This window comes from Epinephelus moara, chromosome 12, assembly GCF_006386435.1.
Source record: "Epinephelus moara isolate mb chromosome 12, YSFRI_EMoa_1.0, whole genome shotgun sequence".
NCBI classification, from domain to species: Eukaryota; Metazoa; Chordata; class Actinopteri; order Perciformes; family Serranidae; genus Epinephelus; species Epinephelus moara.
The window spans coordinates 5,658,379-5,667,039 of record NC_065517.1 but is presented as its reverse complement, the minus strand read 5'-3'; the positions used below and the strand labels follow the sequence as shown (position 1 = coordinate 5,667,039).

The 8,661-nt window shown below is 43.4% G+C and overlaps 1 protein-coding gene and 1 long non-coding RNA gene across 3 annotated transcripts in view; both read right to left on the bottom strand.

Moving 5' to 3' along the window:
• arhgef4 (Rho guanine nucleotide exchange factor (GEF) 4) overlaps positions 1-8,661 on the bottom strand; it is a 333,579-nt gene that overhangs the window by 253,955 nt on the left and 70,963 nt on the right. The gene's annotated exons all lie outside the window — the stretch shown is intronic.
• LOC126398885 (uncharacterized) lies at positions 3,822-5,001 on the bottom strand. Of its 2 annotated transcripts, XR_007570821.1 has the most exons (3): positions 4,718-4,957; positions 4,254-4,493; positions 3,822-3,892 (listed from the first exon to the last, which is right to left on the bottom strand). It is a non-coding gene; the product is annotated as an uncharacterized LOC126398885 (long non-coding RNA). The 2 variants fall into 2 exon arrangements; XR_007570820.1 differs by having other exon boundaries at positions 3,822-4,493; positions 4,718-5,001.

Here is an 8,661-nt window from a genome sequence, read left to right as displayed (position 1 = left end):
CCTGACGTTTCTACCGTTTTTTTTCCCCGTTAAAGGGGTTTTTTTGGGGAGTTTTTCCTTATCCGCTGCGAGGGTCATAAGGACAGAGGGATGTCGTATGCTGTAAAGCCCTGTGAGGCAAATTGTGATTTGTGATATTGGGCTTTATAAATAAAATTGATTGATTGATTGATTGATTGATTGACAGAAATAACATATTTGCGACAGAAAGTGTTGCTTAACACTTACCTTTCATGTTGAACACATGGAGAATTTTGTTATGTCACGGACAACTTGAAACTTTGTCTTGAAATGTGATTTGTAGTGTTACTATTGTTTCCATGTAGACAGTAGTTTTAAATCCACAGTCTCTGACCTGCATGCAGCATCTCTGTCCACAGAAGCTCTGTCAGCAGCTGCTCCTGGAGAGCTGAGAGGATAGTGACCAGTCAAACTGCCTTTGTAACAGGTTATTATATGACAGACAAGAGTAATCCCTCTCTGAGTCATCAATCCCCAGGTGAAATGTATAATTTTATTTGATTTCATTATTTGGTGCTAATGTGTATTGGTACTGGTTATTGTCAAAGTATGCAAACAGCAAGACAAGTAGATGAACACAGATAGGTGATGCAGAGCCTTGAATGAGTGAGTTGATCATTCGGTGATCTGTTGGTAATGCCTCAGGGCTCCAGTAGGGGGAGACGTGCTTTGCTGCCTCACTCAATACAGACAAGTGAATGACAGAGCTCCCTGTGTTTGTCCTCATTCCTCTCTCACTACTGTTCCCCCGTTACAAACATTTGGAGGCACCGCTGGGATGGAAGAGGCGAGGTTGGCGTCCCCAAACAGAGGAGGACATCCTGCATCGATCATCCCATAAAAGTAACCCAGGTGGCAGAGAGTGCAGCTACAGTTGGAGTGATAGCCTAGCCAAGGAAAGCGTGCAATCCTGAGGTGTAAAGTGTCCACTAGGGAGCAGCTAAATCCACAGCAAGAGGCAAAACATTATCTCACAACACTGCTGGTCACTCACCTGCCAGGATGGATCCAGAGGTTGAGAATCTAAAATTTGAGATTAAAGGAGCTTTTTTCCAATTTACCACTGATCAGTTACTTCAGTGACTTCTTGAAATATCAGGAGCAAATCAAGAAAATATTGTCGACAAAACAGGTAATGCTCTTGTTTCCTATATTATTAACCATGTTGAATGGGATGAACTCAGTGAGCTTGAAGAAGAAGGCATGTCAGAACTGTTTCGCTTACTGGCCACAATAAAAACACTGCAAGACGCTGAAAAAAATGACGCACCAGAACGAGCTCAAGATAATGAGGAACTATGGCAAGCCGTTTTAACATTTAATCGCTAAGTTTGACTATCCGGAATTACCATTATAGATATCAACAACGTCATTTTGACTAGTAGTAATGTCATTGTGACTAGTATGAATTTTAATTGAAGATATCTATAACGTCACCCCCGACTAGTCAAAACTGAATTACAGATATCTATAACGTCATTCTGACTAGTCAAAACTACAGTTACAGATATCTGTAATTCAGTTTTGACTGGTAAGATTCAAACTATTTTTGCCATTCATGTGTATGGGGTTTGTCATTATAGATATCTACAATTACATTATGACTATCTATAATTCCAGTTTGAGATATCTACAACGTCATTTTGACTAGTCATAATTCAGTTGCGGATATCTACAACGTCATTTTGACTAGTCATAATTCGAATTCAAGATATCTACAACGTCATTCTGACTATCTGAAACTCAATTCAAGATATCTAGAAAGGACCATGTAGATATCTTCAATTGATGATAATTAAAGATATCTTGAACTTGAATTATGACTAGTCAAAATTAAATTGTAGATATCTCAAACTGGAATTACAGATATCCACAATTCAGTTGCAGATATCCGCAATAACAATTGCAGATATCCGCAACTACATTGGAGATATCTATAATGACAAACCCCATACACATGAATGGCAAAAATAGTTTGAATCTTACTAGTCAAAACTGAATTACAGATATCTGTAATTAGAGTTTTGACTAGTCAAAATCTAATTACAGATATCTTGAATAAGAGTTTTGACTAGGCAAAATTATGTTGCAGATATCAGTAATGAATATCCAGTCTAGCGATTAAATGTTAAAACGGCTTGCCATAGAGGAACAGGAGAAATTGAAGAGAGAACTGAAGCAGTTAAAACTTATGGTGCAACAGAAAGAAACTGAAATGCAGGAACAAGCTTACAAAAGTAAGAAGAGTGTGGTAAACAGTGAACCTGTACCCGTGTACACAGCCCCTGCTAATACAAACAACCAGCCATGGCAAAAAAGACTTTAAAATTTTGGGTCAAATTGGTGAACCTGGACAAAAGGACAGACTTTCCTTCTCCAGCCAGATTGAGAACGGTCTCCACAAAGGCTACCCTGAATCTGAAATAGCGGACGCTGTTATCAGAGCCATTGTACCCAGCCTGCAGTTGTAGAGCTATCTTGAAGGTAAAAGTGGCTTGTCCCTGCCTACCCTTAGGAGGATCCTCCGCTCACATTACCAAGAGAGGGGCACAACTGAGCTATATAAACAGCTTACCACAGAAGTTCAAGGCAATAAAGAGACTCCACAGAACTTCTTAATTAGAGGAATGGATTTAAGGCAAAAATTTTGTTTGCATCAGAAGAAGCTGAGTCTAGCCTCAAGTATGACCCTGGACTAGTGCAAAGCATGTTTATGCACACTGTACTCACCGGCCTACAAAATGAACACATTAAAACTGACCTCCAACCGTACCTGTCGCAACCAACCACCTCAGATGAGTTGCTTTTGTAGAAACTAAATGTGGCATGCACTCACGAGAAAAGGAGACAAGACAAAAAGAGGCAGACTGCACCACAATGGCACACTGGCATCCATGCTGTCCAGTCTAGTGATGTAAGTGGAGACCAGAAATGTACGGTCAGACAAAGCATCGCCACACTCCCTCCAGATGTGCTGTCTGACCTGAAGGAAATCAAAGCAGACATAGCACTGTTAAAAGATCTCAAGGCAGAGGTATCACAGATTAGAGAGTCCTTTCACAAGCCAGAGACTGCACCAAAACTGTATCCGCCTGCTACCAAAGAGATCGTGTATGGGGCAGCCAACCACCCAGCTTATGTTCAGCCATAATTGCATCAATCAAGTGGACCAGTGCTGGAGTACTGTGCTGCCAGTGACCCAAGGTGCATGACAGGAACAGCTCAATTTCAGCAGAGATTTGCACCACAGAGATTCCCAACGCCACATCCCCGACCACAATGTTTTGTGTGCCAGCAGCAAGGGGAGGAATACTGCATGCATTGCTTCAAGTGCAGGAGTGGTGAGCACTTCCGTGCAGACTGCAAAGGATACAGAGGATCATCTAAAGTGTCCCACAAATGTACCAGCTGTGGAGAGGAAGAAAAACATCAGAAGGTTCAACAATGTTCCCAGATAGCACACATACATCTGGCCGACGTCGGCCCGATGTATCAAGTTTACATCGTTAAGACGTAGCAGGGAGAGCGTTTGCTCATTGCCAAGACGTCGCTGAGACGTTGGCCTTTAATCGAAAATGACCACCACGCGACGTTCAAACGATCAATAAAAAGCTGCGCTCAGGGGGCGCTCCTTCATTAATATTAATATGCTTCGTTAACTACGACCTTTATTCATTTAGGTCGGACCTTTCAAACTACAAATATTTCACCATCCAATGTGAGAAATCAGTGCTAACATTCAAAAATAGCTGACTGTTACCCTATTTCATGTGTAAGTGTGCACAATGAAGAGTCAAAAGTCAATTTGACAAACTTTATTTTCAAATTTCCACAAACAATATCTGACGGCCAGTCCGCTTCTCCTGGCAGCCTGCAAGACACAGAAAAGACGATGAGCACATAACTTCAAGAAACAAATCCCAACTTCACCACTGTATTGTTTTTTTTAGCATTTCAGCTGTCTTTTAGCCAGATTGAAGGCTTTGGGTCCATCACTCTGCTTAATTTAGTGTTGAAACGGTTAAATAACGGGATCCGTTAACTCCGTTAACTGTTAACAGCAGCTCAACAATCAGTCCTTCATCTCGGAAAAACAGTGGCTTCAAAACTGCGCTATTACCTGTAGCCACCGGGTCAGTTTGCTTTGCAGAGGAGGAGACCTCGACTGATAAATTGCCCATAAAATCACATTAACAACATACTGAAGGCATCCTTAAACTTCACTATTTCACCTCCGCGCTCCTCTCTGCTGGTCTCACCGACACTTCAGCACCCGTTCTGGGATACACAGTGTCGGCCCGCCCCGCCTGACCTCCGTGCTCCTCTCCGCTCCTCTCCCAGACACTTGAGCACACGTCCAGGGCCCCGGAGGGCAGGCCGGGGGGCCGCGGGACCACGGGTGGCAGCTCCGGGCACTTCCACTTTAACCCAAAACGAGTGCTCACGATAACCAGATGAGCAGATAACGTCAACTAGGGAAAATAAAATGAAAACACCACAGTTGTAGCCTGTTAGCATAACATGAGCTAAACCGCTAAACTAGCTAACAGCTAACGAAAGATAACGTTAGTTGGTGGGGAGCTGTGCTAAGCTATATACACCCAGTCGTGCTTCGCCACTCACCAGGAACCTCTTTTAACGGTCACAGAAGAAACAACAAAGCTATTTTCTGCCAATTTATTCCAGTAGAGCTTACCTGAAACCAACTGCGATGAGATGCTGTGTCCTGCGAGCTCAGTTCCAAACAAACACCGCGGAGATGAAATTCCGCCTCTGTGGCGACTTCCGTATGTGGGCAGACATTCTACGGCACTGGGCCGACCCAAAGCCGACGTAACAGAGACGTTTGATGAGCTGGGACAAAAGAGTATTAAATTTGAAGATATCCGCCCATGCGGCCGACGCTTGTCAGACGTTATAAATTCAGGGCCGATGTGTCGTCCTCAGGCCGACGTCGGCCAGATGTATGTGTGCTATCTGGGTTGGGTGTGTAAAACAGCACTTTACTGTTCCAGGACATGTCAGGTTAGTCACTGGCCAGAACATAAAGACAACTGTAAATCATTCACACACCCTGAGCCAAAAACACAACAAAAACATTCATGCAAAACTATGACTGACAAAAAAATATTCTGACAAAGGAACATTTAACAGTGACTGAACTGGTAGGAAAAAAATGTCTTCTCGACTGTTACCTACGAGGGAAGTGGACCCAAGTACTCTGGGATACTGGCTCACAGATTTCTGCAATTGATGATGTCTGGAAAATTCATAATTTTCCTGACATCAAACTGAAAGACATCGCCGAGATACGTGACCCAGATGATCCCTTGCAAATTGAGGCAGTTAATGGCACAGAGATGTCGTATGTAGGGTGGGTAGAAGTGACTTTTTAGGCTATCAGCTGATACAGAGGAGTTTCATGTGCTCATGCTAGTGTAACAGGGTAGACCTGTATCGTTTTCGTTTTGGTTGCAGTGATTTTTTTATTTATGATTTGAGCACCTAGTGTGTCTATGTGTGAGTGCAGTGATTAGGTGGTTAGTGGGTGTGGTTTCCATGTGTGGTGTGTGTGTGGTGAATTGCTTGGTGATGGGCTGATGGCATGCAGGTGTGCTTGGGTGTTACCTCCAACTGCTGAGTGCTAATCAGTCACACACACACACAGTTCATTCATTTCTGCTGTGCATCTCCTCTGTGCAGTTACAGACTTTTTCTTGCCATTTTCTTGTAGTTTTGAAGGCCTTTCCTCTGGCAACTAGTTTCTTGAGTATTGTTTGGTTGTATTCTGTTAGTTTAAAGTGTATTAGATATTATATTATATTATATGATGAGCCAGTTTTGTTCATTTCTGCTGTGCATCTCCTCTGTGCAGTGTCTGGGTGTGCGAAACTGCTGCTGGGTCCAACACATATCACGGCTGGGTCGAGGTGGAGCGCTGCCTGACAAAGCAGAAGCACCAGAAGCGTAGGGCAACGCCAAACCTGACCAGCCACCAAGCAGTGACCAGATACAGCTGAACAGTCTTGTCATGAGAGTACCGGCTTGGCCACACACACAAGAAGTAGAGGACACCCAGCCACAGACACTTTGTTCCCCTTTCAATCGGACTGGCTTCCAGCCTCAGCCATCTACTTTAACCCTCTAGCTTGGGCCCCTATTTTTAGCTCTTTTTAACCAGTTATTTATTGCATTGTAACACGTTGTTACTTGTACACTTAAGTGTACAAGTAACAACGTGTTGTTATGAATGGCCAGGAAAAACAGATAGACGATGAAGAGAAGGAGAAACTAATAAATAAAATGGCTTTTCCCAAATTGAAGAAAAGGGCAATTAAGGCATTTATTAAAGCAGTGAGTGTTGAGCGAACAAGTGAGTACCTAGTGAAAACAGCTTGTCAGAAAGTAAATATACCGAGTCATAGTGCTGTCCAGGTTAAATGTCGAATACATGCCAACCCCTTCAGAGAAGACACCACATTAGTCTTTGAGCCAGATGAAAAGCCCCAGAGGCCAGAGGGACTTGAATTTTGTGACACACTTGTTCAGGTAAGGAGAGGGGCACAGCCAAACATCATCCTTAGTGTCCAAAACCCCACTGACCATGACATCATGTTAACAGGAAGAGTAGCTATCGGTACAGCACAGTCAGTCAGATCAGTGTATCCAGTCAGGACTGTTCAGGAAGGACACTCACCTGCTGATGTAATTCACATTCAGGCCCAACAGACCAAAGACCGGGAACTTAGATGAGAATCAGAGGCAGGTTGTTTGTGAGATGTTGAGGAAGGAGTCAGACTCTTTCTCCTGCTCAGATAATGACATAGATTGTTTTGAGAAGCTTCAGTTGAAAATTTCATTGAAAGATCCCGAACCTGTAGTATGGACTTATATGTCAGTCCCTAAGCCCTTAAATGAAGAAATGAAGGACTACCTAATGGATCTGATTGCACAGGGGTGGATAGAGAAATACCATTCATCCTATGCTTCGCCCATTGTTTGTATAAGAAAGAAATGTGGCTCTTTAAGTTTGTGCATAGACTATCGGGAATTAAACCGCAAGACTCACCCTGACAGGCAGCCAGGATATCATGGATGGCCTTGGAGGAAACACCATGTTCTCGTCGTTAGACCAGGAAAAGGCCTACCATCAGGGGTTTATGGCCAAAGACAGCAAACACCTGATAGTGTTCGTGACACCCTGGGACCTGTATGAATGGGCAAGGATTCCCTTTGGGCTCATGAATGCCCCAGCAGCTATTCAATGCAGCATGGAAGAGTGTTTAGAGGGTATCAGAGACAAAATATGTGTCCCATATTTAGATGACACTCTTGTATACAGCAAAACATTTGAAAACCATGTGGATGATGTAAGACAAGTATTGCAGTGACTGAGACAGTACGGGATCAAACTCAAACCAAGCAAATGTGAGTTATTCAAAACTGAAATCCGCTACCTTGGAAGAATAGTATCAGCACAAGGGAACAAAATTGATCCTGCTGACACTGCTGCCATCAGAGTGCTGAAAGACAGAAAACCAAAAACAGTTGGTGAGTTAGGACAGATTATGGGTCTGTTGAGCTACTATCGCCAGTACATAAAAGACTTTTCTCTCATCGCAAGCCCAGTCTATGAGCTAACTAAAGGACCTACCCCCACAGAAAGCCCACAGCCCCAAGGGAGGAGATTGCACAAAAAAGGAAATGCAAAAGTGGTGCCATCTCACACACCAATTGAGTGGACAGACTCGCACCATCAAGTTCTAGAACAACTGATAGACTGTCTTGTTCGACCCCGTCTTGGCTTTTCCAGCCAATGCATCCATCTAGGCTAGGAGCCGTGCTGTATCAGAAACAGAATGGGAAGCTACATATCATTGAATATGGGTCTCAGACACTGTCAGCATCAGAAAGAAATTATCACTCATGCTTATGATGCAGTGGGAACAACTGCTCGGGCAGTGGAGACACAGCCAGAGTCAAATGCTTTGTGGTCAATTGCCATCTCCGTTAACCGTAAACCTCTGTTGTCTCATTAACAGCAGGGCAGATTCAACAGGATCAGAAGGACTACCCACATATTGGGCCAGTTTTACAGTGCAAAGTGTCAGGAGTGAGGCCCTTATGCCAAGAACTGAGAAAACTTGATGTACAGAGCCGTCGTCTCCTCCACGTGTGGGATAAATTGGATGTAGATGGGAATGGAGTCCTATGGAGAAGGACAGCCCACAGAAAACAGCTGGTACTGCCCAAAAAACACAAAATCACAGCATTAAAGGAGGTACACAATCAGATGGGGCACCAAGGCACTGATAGGACAGTATCGCTGATTAGATTTTGTGATTTACATGCCAAAATGATCACAATTCATTTGGGAAAGACAAGTTCATTTTACAGGCTACGCATCATCAGCCCGTGGAGGTCTGCTCGCAGTTCCATATATTCGGACACTGCGAGCTTGGACCTCCCGGATTATGATGACCATTATTATAGCGATTAGATCATTCTGATTAATGACTGACCATTAAGACGTGTTTCTGATCAATATTTTAATGTGCACAATAATAACCTTTCACAATGTAATCATATTTTTATTTGTTATCTTTTGCATATGTGTGGCTGCTCTGTGTGTGTCTGAGC